This window comes from Bufo bufo, chromosome 6, assembly GCF_905171765.1.
Source record: "Bufo bufo chromosome 6, aBufBuf1.1, whole genome shotgun sequence".
In the NCBI taxonomy this organism is placed as follows: domain Eukaryota; kingdom Metazoa; phylum Chordata; class Amphibia; order Anura; family Bufonidae; genus Bufo; species Bufo bufo.
In genome coordinates, this window is record NC_053394.1 from 370,235,331 (window position 1) to 370,249,943 (window position 14,613).

The 14,613-nt window shown below is 46.1% G+C and overlaps 1 protein-coding gene across 2 annotated transcripts in view; it reads left to right on the forward strand.

Annotated features, from left to right (window-relative positions):
- Positions 1-14,613, forward strand: part of SLC16A3 (solute carrier family 16 member 3) — a 104,537-nt gene that overhangs the window by 36,893 nt on the left and 53,031 nt on the right. The window contains exon 1 of one of the 2 annotated variants that reach the window (XM_040437353.1): positions 14,204-14,357. The exons of the other annotated variant lie outside the window; for it this stretch is intronic. The gene's annotated coding sequence lies outside the window, so the exon portion shown is untranslated. Of the gene's footprint in view, positions 1-14,203; positions 14,358-14,613 lie in introns of those variants that run through there. 2 annotated transcript variants of the gene reach the window in all.

Consider the following 14,613-nt stretch of genomic DNA (forward strand, 5'->3'; position numbering starts at 1 on the left):
GTGATAAATAATTCTTTATACAACCACCATTAACACATTTTTTCAGTGTTTAAATAGAATAAAGTGTCCCTGAGGCTCACCAGTCGGTCAATATGGATAGAGGTGCTCAATCACTGGTACACCTAAAAACCGTAGCGGTATGTAAATTTAGAAAGAAGAATTGTGATGGCACACTCGCATTTGGTTTCAACTAAAAGATATTTAAACCCTTAGGGACGCATGACGTACCGATACGGCATGTTTCCCGAGTCCTTAATGACCCATGACGTACCGGTACGTCATGAGTTTAAAATGAGATTGCGGCCGCTGCGGGGGTTAATCCGAACAGGATGCCGGCTGAAATCATTCAGCCAACATCCTGTCACAACGCCGGGGGGGTCATGTGACCCCCCCGTATCGGCGATCTCAGCAAACCGCAGGTCAATTCAGACCTGCGGTTTGCTGCGCTTTCTGCCGATTCTGATCCCCGCAGTCTCGGCCCGTACAGTCGTTTACAGTCACATATGGGGTGTTTCTGTAAACGGCAGAGTCAGGGCAATAAAGATATAGTCTACAAATTCTGAAAATTTCATCCCCATTTGCCAATAACTCTTGTGCAACACCTAAAGGGTTAACGAAGTTTGTAAAATCAGTTTTGAATACCTTGAGGGGTGTAGTTTATAGAATGGGGTAATTTTTGGGCGGTTTCTATTATGTAAGCCTCGCAAAGTGACTTCAGACCTGTAGTGGTCCCTAAAAATTGGGTTTTTGTAAATTTCTGAAAAATTTCAAGATTTGCTTCTAAACTTCTAAGCCTTGTAACATCCCCAAAAAATAAAATATCATTCCCAAAATAATTCATGAAGTAGACATATGGGGAATGTAAAGTCATCACAATTTTTGGGGGTATTACTATGTATTACAGAAGTAGAGAAACTGAAACTTTGAAATTTGTAAATTTTTCCAAATTTTTGGTAAATTAGGTATTTTTTTTATGCAACAAATTATTTTTTTTTACTTCATTTTAAGAGTGTCATAAAGTACAATATGTGACGAAAAAACAATCTCAGAATGGCCTGGATAAGTCAAAGTGTTTTAAAGTTATCAGCACTTAAAGTGACACTGGTCAGATTTGCAAAAAATGGCCAAGTCCTTAAAGGGACACTGACAGGCGAAATCAGCATATATAGTTAGATATATCACATTACAGGTCTTATAGAGTCTTTTAAAAGCATATAAGTATCCCCCCTGTCCACCTTATAAAGAGCGAAATATAAAGTTTTATAACCTGCTTCTCCGTTCAGCAATCTGCCCAAGGGGCGGCGTTTCATGTGAAAATGCGCCCAGCCAGCCTTCCCAACTGCCGTTCTTAAGCCCCGCCCAGCTCATCATTATTCACTTCGCTGGGCGGCGGGTAGAACTCTCCCCAGTCCCGATCCTGCGCAATTCAATCCTCCGGGCATCGTTCATGCCCAATCTTCTGCGCCTGCGCCCCGCCGTGCCGTTAGATCGCGCATGCGTACACGCACCAGCCTGCGTCTTCGAGGCAGCTGCAGCCTCAGCCATGCACTGTACAGAGCAGCGCTTCAGAGCGCTGCTCACTTACATCATATAAGGGGTTAATTATAGTGCGTCTGACGGCACGGCGGGGCACAGGCGCAGAAGATTGGGCATGAACGATGCCCGGAGGATTGAATTGCGCAGGATCGGGACTGGGGAGAGTTCTAGCCGCCGCCCAGCGAAGTGAATAATGATGAGCTGGGCGGGGCTTAAGAACGGCAGTTGGGAAGGCTGGCTGGGCGCATTTTCACATGAAACGCCGCCCCTTGGGCAGATTGCTGAACGGAGAAGCAGGTTATAAAACTTCATATTTCGCTCTTTATTCAATAGGTTCTGGAGTCCATGAATATAAGGTCACACAGGTAGTGCAGGATACGTTGATTCACTTCTGTAGAGTGGTGGTATTCTTAAAAGGTGTACTGTACAATAAATTCGCATATAAAGGTCCAATAGAGTATAGGTAAAATGTCCGTGCAAAAAAGTTGTGAAAAATGCTCATTTGAGTAAAAATGTGTTGTGCACAACAAAGATGTAAATTAGCAAAAAAAGGAAAGTGCTCTTTAAGAAAATTATAAAACATATATAATGTGAGCAGTGTTTATGTATTGAAACACTATAAATTGACTGCTAATGTGAACGTAGCGGTGTTATATCCTATGTTCACCGAGTTCTCAAGTGTTAGAACACCCGCCTCTTAAAGAGAGAGCGACTCTCCTGACAGGTTTCTAGTACACTCGAATTCACATGCAAGCTTTTCAGATAGTCTTATTGGATGTCGACAATATCTTTGTAAAAGTACATTCAATAAAATGCAGATGAACAGTGAAGGGTGTGATTTACTTTACCCCTCTTCAGTCTTTTACGGTGTCCTCCGTCCTGCAAGGTCCCACGTGATCACTTGCTTTACCATGTGATGCTGCACTTGATGGTGATGCAGCCTGACGTCACACGGTACCTGGTTCCTGATTGGCCAATCCTGCTAGCTGTGGGAAATTTAAAAAATATTGTGGTAGCGAACATTTTCATCGAATGATCTTCAGTTTAAAGTCACTGTATCCTTTATAGTCCTCACTGCTTCCTCAGACCAGACGCGTTTCGGGACACTTTCTGGTCCCTTCCTCAGTGGTCAAGTAATGGTATGTCCGGAGCAAGTGAGGGTTTATGTGCGGTCTTCTTTAAGGGGTGTTGCCCTAATTTTGTTGGGTTGATTCGAAATCCTGGACTGGATCCTTCTAGGTGCCGCAATGTGAATTTATGCACTGTTTATGATGATTGCACTTAACCATTGCACTTAACAAAAATGTAGCAACTTACTTTTGTGTGCCTTAACTTAACAGCTCTTGCTCTCTCCCCCCTTTATACGGACTGTCTTCATACGGATGCTGAAAACTAATGGCCTACACCCGGTGATATATACCCATAGGTACCCAGGGTTGGACCAAGTGGTAAGTCCTGGCAGATCCAGTAGTTACACAGGTACCCCTGCTGCTTCGGGAATCGTTAGAAGCCCTAGGCTGCTCCTTCCCGCTTGTTAAATGTTCAGGATTGTTCCCATCCTGAGGTGTCTCATTTCCAGGAGATCCATGGGACCGTACTGTCCTCCTCCTGTGACTTGCCAGAAGTATACGAAGACGATAAATACCTCCCCTTCTGAGCCTTTTGTCTAAGGTAAGGCGCCTCAAGCCTTAGAGCCACATATTCTAGCTACCCCACAGTCATCATAGTGATCGTGCTTTAAGCCAAATTTCTTCAGGCTATGGTGCAGGAAAGGGAATACAGGATAAAGCCACCCTTTCATTTGCGGGCATCCCATGCTTCCTTTGATGTCATCAGCGCTAAAGACATACAAAGTCAGTCAGTAAAGGTTTTGCTTTGTGCAGTATTTAGGTTACCTGGTTATACCAAGAGAAGGAAACTGTGTGTTGGACACCTTACTCTAGCGGGCAGGAACCTGGGGAAAGCCGTTTCATGTTTTGTCTATGTATGTCTTTATATGTAATTCACACAGCACTTTGTATTTATTGGGTACCCAGAGCTGATTCTTTCTCCCCCTCCTAAGCATAAGCCCAGGACGGCTTACCTTAAAGTAAAGGAGAATGTAACATCCCAGAGTTATGTTACTAAACTCTTTCTCCCTGCTACAACATGTTAGGTGTATGTGTATTGCCATCTGGTGTAATCTAACATTGCATTCTTAATTATATGTATTTTCTAGGCCTGTTTTATATACACTGCTCAAAAAAATAAAGGGAACACTTAAACAACACAATGTAACTCCAAGTCAATCACACTTCTGTGAAATCAAACTGTCCACTTAGGAAGCAACACTGAGTGACAATCAATTTCACATGCTGTTGTGCAAATGGGATAGACAACAGGTGGAAATTATAGGCAATTAGCAAGACACCCCCAATAAAGGAGTGGTTCTGCAGGTGGTGACCACAGACCACTTCTCAGTTCCTATGCTTCCTGGCTGATGTTTTGGTCAGTTTTGAATGCTGGCGGTGCTTTCACTCTAGTGGTAGCATGAGACGGAGTCTACAACCCACACAAGTGGCTCCGGTAGTGCAGCTTATCCAGGATGGCACATCAATGCGAGCTGTGGCAAGAAGGTTTGCTGTGTCTGTCAGCGTAGTGTCCAGAGCATGGAGGCGCTACTAGGAGACAGGCCAGTACATCAGGAGACGTGGAGGAGGCCGTAGGAGGGAAACAACCCAGCAGCAGGACCGCTACCTCTGCCTTTGTGCAAGGAGGAACAGGAGGAGCACTGCCAGAGCCCTGCAAAATGACCTCCAGCAGGCCACAAATGTGCATGTGTCTGCTCAAACGGTCAGAAACAGACTCCATGAGGGTGATATGAGGGCCCGACGTCTACAGGTGGGGGTTGTGCTTACAGCCCAACACCGTGCAGGACGTTTGGCATTTGCCAGAGAACAACAAGATTGGCAAATTCGCCACTGGCGCCCTGTGCTCTTCACAGATGAAAGCAGGTTCACACTGAGCACATGTGACAGACGTGACAGAGTCTGGAGACGCCGTGGAGAACGTTCTGCTGCCTGCAACATCCTCCAGCATGACCGGTTTGGCATTGGGTCAGTAATGGTGTGGGGTGGCATTTCTTTGGAGGGCTGCATAGCCCTCCATGTGCTCGCCAGAGGTAGCCTGACTGCCATTAGGTACCGAGATGAGATCCTCAGACCCCTTTTGAGACCATATGCTGGTGCGGTTGGCCCTGGGTTCCTCCTAATGCAAGACAATGCTAGACCTTATGTGGCTGGAGTGTGTCAGCAGTTCCTGCAAGACGAAGGCATTGATGCTATGGACTGGCCCGCCCGTTCCCCAGACCTGAATCCAATTGAGCACATCTGGGACATCATGTCTCGCTCTATCCACCAACGTCATGTTGCACCACAGACTGTCCAGGAGTTGGCAGATGCTTTAGTCCAGGTCTGGGAGGAGATCCCTCAGGAGACCGTCCGCCACCTCATCAGGAGCATGCACAGGCGTTGTAGGGAGGTCATACAGGCACGAGGAGGCCACACACTACTGAGCCTCATTTTGACTTGTTTTAAGGACATTACATCAAAGTTAGATCAGCCTGTAGTGTGTTTTTCCACTTTAATTTTGAGTGTGACTCCAAATCCAGTCCTCCATGGGTTGAAAAATTTGATTTCCATTTTTTTATTTTTGTGTGATTTTGCTGTCAGCACATTCAACTATGTAAAGAACAAAGTATTTCAGAAGAATATTTAATTAATTCAGATCTAGGATGTGTTATTTTTGTGTTCCCTTTATTTTTTTGAGCAGTGTATTATGATGTAATTTCCATGTACACCAGCAGGTGGCAGCAGTATGTAGCAGGACCTTAGACAGTTTAGTATATCTGGACTGGAATAGTTCACTCCAGTCTAGCCCCCCCTCTTTGAGCAGAAGTGGGCTGGCCCATGTCCTGTCTCATGGGGAGGAAGGAAAGTTCTAGTTAGTGTACCAGCCCCCCGGCTAGGGGTAGGCTGTGTTAGTAGGTTCTCCCAGACATAGGGATCCCTACCTAGGATCCAGCCTCGGCTGAGGCCAAAGATCCCTCTTCCCAGTCTGAGCCCTTCAGCCTCGACTGTGGACCAGCAAGCAGCACCTCCAGAACTCCAGGAAGGACCATTCCCTGCGAGCAGTCCTGTGAGTAACTTATCCAGAGACCAGGAGAAGCCAAATTCCTCCTCAGCTAGTCAGGCCCACACCAAGCAGCAGACAGACAGAGCAGAAGATAGATACCTGCCAGATTCACTAGGCATATGAAAAGAAGCAGAATATACACTCACCTAAAGAATTATTAGGAACACCTGTTCTATTTCTCATTAATGCAATTAGCTAGTCAACCAATCACATGGCAGTTGCTTCCATGCATTTAGGGGTGTGGTCCTGGTCAAGACAATCTCCTGAACTCCAAACTGGATGTCAGAATGGGAAAGAAAGGTGATTTAAGCAATTTTGAGCGTGGCATGGTTGTTGGTGCCAGACAGGCCGGTCTGAGTATTTCACAATTTGCTCAGTTACTGGGATTTTCACGCACAACCATTTCCAGGGTTTACAAAGAATGGTGTGAAAAGGGAAAAACATCCAGTATGCGGCAGTCCTGTGGGCAAAAATGCCTTGTGGATGCTAGAGGTCAGAGGAGAATGGGCCGACTGATTCAAGCTGATAGAAGAGCAACGTTGACTGAAATAACCACTCGTTACAACCGAGGTATGCAGCAAAGCATTTGTGAAGCCACAACACGCACAACCTTAAGGCGGATGGGCTACAACAGCAGAAGACCCCACCGGGTACCACTCATCTCCACTACAAATAGGAAAAAGAGGCTACATTTTGCACAAGCTCACCAAAATTGGACTGTTGAAGACTGGAAAAATGTTGCCTGGTCTGATGAGTCTCGATTTCTGTTGAGACAGAATGAGAACATGTATCCATCCTCTGATGGCTACTTCCAGCAGGATATTGCACCATGTCACAAAGCTCGAATCATTTCAAATTGGTTTCTTGAACATGACAATGAGTTCACTGTACTAAAATGGCCCCCACAGTCACCAGATCTCAACCCAATAGAGCATCTTTGGGATGTGGTGGAACGGAAGCTTCGTGCCCTGAATGTGCATCCCTCAAATCTCCATCAACTGCAAAATGCTATCCTATCAATATGGGCCAACATTTCTAAAGAACGCTATCAGCACCTTGTTAAATCAATGCCACGTAGAATTAAGGCAGTTCTGAAGGCATAAGGGGGGTCCAACACCGTATTAGTATGGTGTTCCTAATAATTCTTTAGGTGAGTGTATATTGATTCCTGCCACATATTGCCAAACACCTGCTGGGACCCAAGACTATTGCTGTACTCATACGGATTATGCTGCCATTAAGTAAAGACAAGTTGGATTATATCACCAGTCTGGATCTCATTCCTTATTATCAAAGTTCCTCAGTTACTCCTACTAACAACACTCAATTTATTGCAAGTGAGCCAGGATCCAGGAGTCCAGCCGTACCAAGGTAGGAGACACCGTTGACACTACATAGAGACATTATCCCCACTCTTGCATTCCTCACCTGGTACGTGAGTTATATCATCTTAAAGGGCCCTGCGACTATAACCTGCGCACATTGCAATTGGCGTCACAAACAAAAACTATTAATATTGTGCCAGTGTGCATCAGTCCCAATCCGGCTTGCTGCACACCCTTATTGGGAAGGAGTTTTACTTAAAAAAAGGGGTACCCCAAACCGTGAGTGAACTACAATGTGACTATATTCGTGTGCACATGCGCTTACAATTCAGGGCCCATAAGTGTTAGTATCATTTACTATTGTTTTGTGTATTATATTTTGATAACTATAATTCTGTTCCTTGTATCTAAATAAAAGTTGTGTTCTTTTGGGAACTCTGTGTTAGGGCCGTATAACAGCTCTTTAGCCACCCAAGTCTCTGTGGGGGGGGGGGGGGGCTCTTTCACATTCATTGGGTATTTGTGATTTTTGAGCACGCTTAAAAATCATAATTTGCCTGCGGCAGATTGCGCTGTGTAATCACGTTCTGCCGCCGGCAAACCACTAGGGCGAGAGATGGCATAACGATCGCTCCTCTCCTTGCTGTGGATGAGATCGCTGCATGTAATAGTGAGCAGGCGATTGCTGGGAAGGAACGCTTCCTTCCTGCAAAATTGGGCTGTCTAAACTTGGTGTTTCTGGGAGCGTCTAGTACTTCCTTAACAAGCTGATGATCTCCTCAATTTCATGATCTCCTTGACTCCTGGACTACTACTACTACTGTGGCTGTTGTTTCAGTTAACAACTGTTTATTGCTTTTGAGATGCTAATGCTGTTTGGCCAGATGGACTACCTGTGATAAACCTAAACTGCTCTAACCAGTTTTAAGAGGTTTCTTTTTTATCCAGAAGGTTCAAAAGCTGAGATATTACAATATATATAAAAACCTTAAAAGAAGATTCAACAAACAACTAACCTATTTAGTAGATATCTTAAAATAAGTGAATGTGCGCCATTATGTCCCAGACATTTGGTTGGAATGGCGCAGGCAAAGAGAGGTGAGTGTGGTCAAATGTGAGAAACAACTCAGCCCACAGTTTCAATCTGGAGGCCCCAGGTCACCTTCAGAAGGCAATCTTTCAGCCACTGGCATACACCTGAGCTTTTCTCCTCCATGTGTAGATTCACTTAATTTCAGTGGTCCCTCTCACAAACCTACTGCTAAGAACATATACTATACTTGATCTTAGTCAAAAGGCCTAGGAGCAGTGCCTGGCCTATAAGACTCATTACACCTACTAGGCGCTGTCCAAAAGGAGAAACAGTGCCACAGAATCCTGACCAAGACCACTCACCCATTTAAGGCCTCTTTCACACTTGCGTTGTCCGGATCCGGCGTGTACTCCACTTGCCGGAATTACACTCCGGATCCGGAAAAACGCAAGTGTACTGAAAGCATTTGAAGACGGAACCGTCTTCCAAATGCTTTCAGTGTTACTATGGCACCCAGGACGCTATTAAAGTCCTGGTTGCCATAGTAGGAGCGGGGAGCGGGGGAGCGGTATACTTACAGTCCGTGCGGCTCCCGGGGCGCTCCAGAATGACGTCAGAGCGCCCCATGCGCATGGATGACGTGATCCATGCGATCACGTGATCCATGCGCTTGGGGCGCCCTGACGTCACTCTGGAGCGCCCGGGGAGCCGCACGGACGGTAAGTATACTGCTCCCCCGCTCCCCGCTCCACTTACCATGGCTGTCAGGACTTTAGCGTCCCGGCAGCCATGGTAACCACTCTGAAAAAGCTAAATGTCGGCTCCGGCAATGCGCCGAAACGACGTTTAGCTTAAGGCCGGATCCGGATCAATGCCTTCCAATGGGCATTAATTCCGGATCCGGCCTTGCGGCAAGTGTTCCGGATTTTTGGCCGGAGCAAAAAGCGCAGCATGCTGCGGTATTTTCTCCGGCCAACAAACGTTCCGTACCGGAACTGAAGACATCCTGATGCATCCTGAACGGATTACTCTCCATTCAGAATGCATTAGGATAATCCTGATCAGGATTCTTCCGGCATAGAGCCCCGACGACGGAACTCTATGCCGGAAGACAATAACGCAGGTGTGAAAGAGCCCTAAGGCTACTTTCACACTTGCGTTGTTCTTTTCCGGCATAGAGTTCCGTCACAGGGGCTCTATACCGGAAAAGAACTGATCAGGTATGTCCCCATGCATTCTGAATGGAGAGTAATCCGTTCAGTTTGCATCAGGATGTCTTCAGTTCAGTCGTTTTGACTGATCAGGCAAAAGAGAAAACCGTAGCATGCTACGGTTTTATCTCCGGCTAAAAAAACTGAAGACTTGCCTGAATGCCGGATCAGGCATTTTTTCCCATAGGAATGTATTAGTGCCGGATCCGGCATTCAGAATACCGGAATGCCGGATCCGTCCTTCCGGGATGCGCATACTGAAAAAAAGGTGAAAAAATAAATGCCGGATCCGTTTTTGCCGGATGACACCGGAAAGACGGATCCGGCATTTCAATGCATTTTTTCGACTGATCAGGCATTTTTAAGACTGATCAGGTTCCTGATCAGTCTTACTAATGCCATCAGTTAGCATACATTTTGCCTGATCCGGCAGGCAGTTCCGGCGACGGAACTGCTTGCCGGATCTCTCTGCCGCAAGTGTGAAAGTAGCCTTAGCCAGTTCTCTCTGCTCTGCACTGATTAAGGAACAATCACCCTTAAACAGATGTCTGCAGATAAGGCTACTTTCACACTAGCGTTCTGCTGTCCGCTCGTGAGCTCCGTTTGAAGGGGCTCACAAGCGGAGCAGAACGCTTCCGTCCAGCCCTGATGCAGTCTGAATGGATGCGGATCCGCTCAGGCTACTTTCGCACTTAGAAATTTTTCTAAGTTATTAATGCAGACGGATCCGTACTGAATGGAGCCTCCGTCTGCATTAATATGATCGGATCCGTTCAGAACGGATCCGATCAAGCGCAAATGTGAAAGTAGCCTAAGGTACTGGCTTAGCTATTATCAAAGTTATACTTCAAGGCCTGTTACAAAAATATAGAATAGCTACCTTACATCTGGTGGCATCAGAGGCTTAGCTTTCTTTTCCTTTTGGAAAGGTATCCGATTTGCATAACTTTTCCCATGAGAAAAATGAGTCATGAAACCACTGAACATGAGAGTCTTGTTCACCAAAACAATGAAAATGAGAAATTAGGGTCACTAAACTACTAGACATGATAGACTGGGTCACCAAACCACTAGGCATGAGAGACTGGGTTCTCAAAACAATAACATGAGGTACTGGACCATTAAACCATAGAACATGACACACTGGGTCCCCCAAAAAAATGGGCATTTAAAACTGGGTCACCAAACCAATAGGCATGAGAGACTAAGTTACCAACCCACTGAACATGAGAAACTGGATCATCAAACCACTAGGCATGAGACATCAAACCACTGTAATAAGACACTGGGTCAACAAACCACTGGACATAAGAAACTGGGTCACCAAACCATTGGATATGAGAGACTGGGTCCCCAAACCAGTGGCCATGAGAGACTGGGTCACAAAACCACTGGACATGAAAGACTGGGTCACCAAACCACTGGAGATGAGAGACTGGGTCACCAAACCAGTGGCCATGAGAGACTGGGTCACAAAACCACTGGACATGAAAGACTGGGTCACCAAACCACTGGAGATGAGAGACTGGGTCATCAGACCAGTGAGCATAAGAGACTGGGTCAGTAAACCACTGGACATGAAAGGCTGGGTCACCAAACCACTGGACATGAGAGACTGGGTCACCAAACAACTGGACATGAGAGATCGGGTCACCAAACCACTGGAAATGAAAGACTGGGTCACCAAACAACTGGACATGAGAGATCGGGTCACCAAACCACTGGAAATGAAAGACTGGGTCACCAAACCACGAGACATGATAGACTTCAGTGAAGATACACCTAGATAATAAAGACTATGGCAAAAATGACTGGAAACACAACTGGGGAGATTGTCCTGCCCTCACAATACAGAAAACCATCTCTACAACAGCATGAAGGTTCCCTTACTTCATGAGGCAGCAGCAGCTGCAGCCTCCCGCGCTGTTATGTTTGACACGCTGCCACATTATTTTCAGTGATAATTACTGTCTCTACATTTGTAATTCTTAACAATTGAATGAGAATATTCTTAGGCTTTGTTCACATCACCGTTCAGCCTTTCCGTTTTCCTGCTCCGTTTAGGAGCAAAAGAATGGAAATGACGGAGAAGGCACATAACTGAGCCAAACGGAGCCTAAGGACCTCATAGACTATAATGATAGTGGGCACAGAGGCCCCACCATGGTGTCATTGAGCATAATGGGAGTGGTAGTGCTTTGATTCTGATTGATTCCTGGTTACTTACCTGTTGCTGAGGCACCTGAATTCTGCCAGCATTTGATTGGAGAGTAGAGTTCCAGTGGCGGGAAATTCAAGTATTTATAGACGGTCTCAGCAGGTCCGGAGCTTGTCCGCCGTGGAGCCTGGAAGAAGAAGACGTCGTTGCACTGTTACTTTGGGGGGCACCCTGCCACAGTATCAGCTTAGCACAATTATTTTTGGGGGACATTATCTTTATACTATTAGTGTCTGGGCGCAGTTATTTTTTAGAGCACTGTGTTCCAATAATTGTTGAAGGGGGCGCTATATGTGTGGTAGTAGTATTTCCAAGGGGACTTTCTCTCCAGTATAGTATTGGGGGTGGCAGGAAAGAGTGTTCAGAAGATGTGAAGACGTGGGAAACTATGGAACCATGGAAATGAGGGAAACTAATGTCTGTTTGTCAATCTCTGCAGAGACGGGAGATGGCTGAAAAATCATCATGGCGGTCGGGTCTTAATGGAGAAGATAAAGAAAGAGAACGTCTACAACAAAGGTGACATCACTGGATGTAAGAGGTATGGGGCGCTATGTAGGAGAGGAGATGCTCTGGTCCCCCCCCCCCCCCCCCCCCCCCTGCCTTTTGCAGAAGTAGGATTCAGAGCTGGGTGAGGACAGCCAAGGGGGCAGCAGGCCAGGGGCTGGTGAGAGATGGGGGAACCACAAGCCTTGAGCAGGATCTGGGGAGGGAGGAGAACAGAGGAGCTTCCTGGCTGTAGCCTGCTGTTTATTGTATAATGTGAAGCAGGCAGTGCAGCCAGGACAGGCCCCCCCTCTCCGTATGATGTGTAGAGACAGGCCTCAACTATAGAATGTCAGCTGTACAGTGTTTGTTGGGAGTGGCCTATTATATGTAGGAGGGGCTTTTAATAATGGGCGGGGGCACCGCATTATTCTGTTCCTACGGAGCTTTTAGAAATGGCCAAGTAAAAGAATCAGCGCAACACAAGGGGGCTTTGAAAAATGGGCAGGCAAAAGAATTGGCACAGCGCACTACACGTGCCACATTTTTTTGCCTTTCGGACCCCCCCTAGACAAAATTCCTGGGTGCTCCCCTGTATCTGAGGAGGCTTCACTACTGGTCAAAAATAACTGAAGTGTTGACTTGGCCTTACAGTACTGCAATAAATACATTACAAATGAAAATACATTCTATTTTGTATTAAAGGGCCACCCCAGCACAACCATTTACTATTTATTGTAACAGTGTCTTTGGAAAAGTACTGGAGGGGGTTAATATATTGCCCTGATTGCTCAGATGGGATGAGATGAGATGAGATAAAAGGAATCCAAAAGGCTGTATAGTATAATTTTCTGGAACTGGTTTATTCCAACTTTATTTATGGGCTGGATTTTTTTTTTATGCTAGGTAGGATTGGTAGAGGGGCCTACCATTCCACCCCACTCCAGTATAGCTATTCCCCCTAGCCTGAGGTGGATCGTTACTGGGAAATAAATAGAGCCTTGAAGCCGGTAGACCTGTCTCCTCTGAAAGCCTGATCTCCATGTTCAGTAGGTGCCCAGATTGGCAAGGTCTTTGATTTGTGTTTATTTTTGGTGACATGGCTTCACTCAAGTGATTGCGCAACTTGTCCTGGACGCTAAATAAATTGAAGTGGGCTTTTAAAATTGCTGAGTTAGGGCTCATGCACATGACCGTATGTATTTTGTGGTCCGCAAAAAAACGGATCAGCGCTTTTTATGCATTCTTTTGTTGTGGATTTTGGTGCAGGTTTTCTGTTTATATTATACCGACCCCCTTGAAGCCAGTGGAGAAAACCAGTCTGCGAAAAAAGTGCAGAATCGCATAATTAAGGCCTCATGCACACAAACTTGGTTTTTTTTGTCCGTGTATGTTCCGGTTTTTTTGCGTCTCGTATGCGGAACCAATCATTTTAAAGGGGCCACAAAAAAAAAATATAATGAAATGACTACGTGTGCATTCTGTGTCCATATGCCCGTTCCGCAAAAAAATATAGAACATGTCCGTTTTTCAGACAGGCATTGGATCCGTGTTTTGCAGACTGCAGAATACACACGGTCGTGTGCACGAGCCCTAATTGACACGCTGAGGATTTGGAAATCCACGCACAGGTCCATTGCGCAATGTGTACATGAGATTTGGCAAATCTCATTCACTTCGCTGGTACTGTACTACGCTTGGGGGGAAAAAAAACGGACGCAAATCTGCAATGTGTGCAGGTAGCCTAAGGGGACGGCCATGCATTCCGATTATTATTATTTTTTAAGCCAAAAATGATGAGTGGATCATGAAAAAGAGAAAGTATAAAGGACAATAGTTTTTATTAAACTTTTTAAATTTCAGCAAACACATGAATTTCACAACTTTCTCTTTTTTTTTTTTAAATCCACTCTTTGAAAAAACTGCATCAAAAATCCTGAAGGTGTGAACGTAGTCTGAGCCCACAACTGAGGGATGGCGACAATGGTAGAACAGGTGTACGAGATCGCCCTGCGGCGCTGAAGATACACCTACATAATAGATGTCCTAACTGACAGCAAGCAGAGATCCTGAAAACTGTAAGGCATTGGAGCTTCTATTATTCCTATGTGCCCGTAGAGACCTGTCCAGTGCATGGTCCACATCACGCACACCCATCATTATCATCAGCAGCTCGTATCCTCCCCTCCCTTCCCCCTGAATGTGGGGGAGGGGGGATGCTCCATATCCCACCGGCCGGGAGATGCTCACATCATCAGTGACCTTCAGCCCCCGGTGTAGGTGACAGGCGGTGACGTCACGGGAGGACGTGCGGAGTTAAAGCTCCCAGAGGCGGCGGCGGCGGAGCAGGAGACGAGAGGAGCCGTCTACACCAGGTACTGCTGCTGCTGCTGGGCTCCGGGCGCCGGTTAACTCTTTCATTGCAGCGGAGCTACATATGACATCATCCGTTTCCATACGGGTGTCCGCTCTTATAGGGATCTATGGGGGGTAGATGGACTCTGATCAGCAGAACTATTAGCACAGATGAATCGTGTGTAATGAATGAGTGATCGGCATATGGTCACGTTGACTACATCGTGCTGCGTTTAACCCTTCTGCTCGATGTTTGGTTGGATCAGCTGCTCTAGC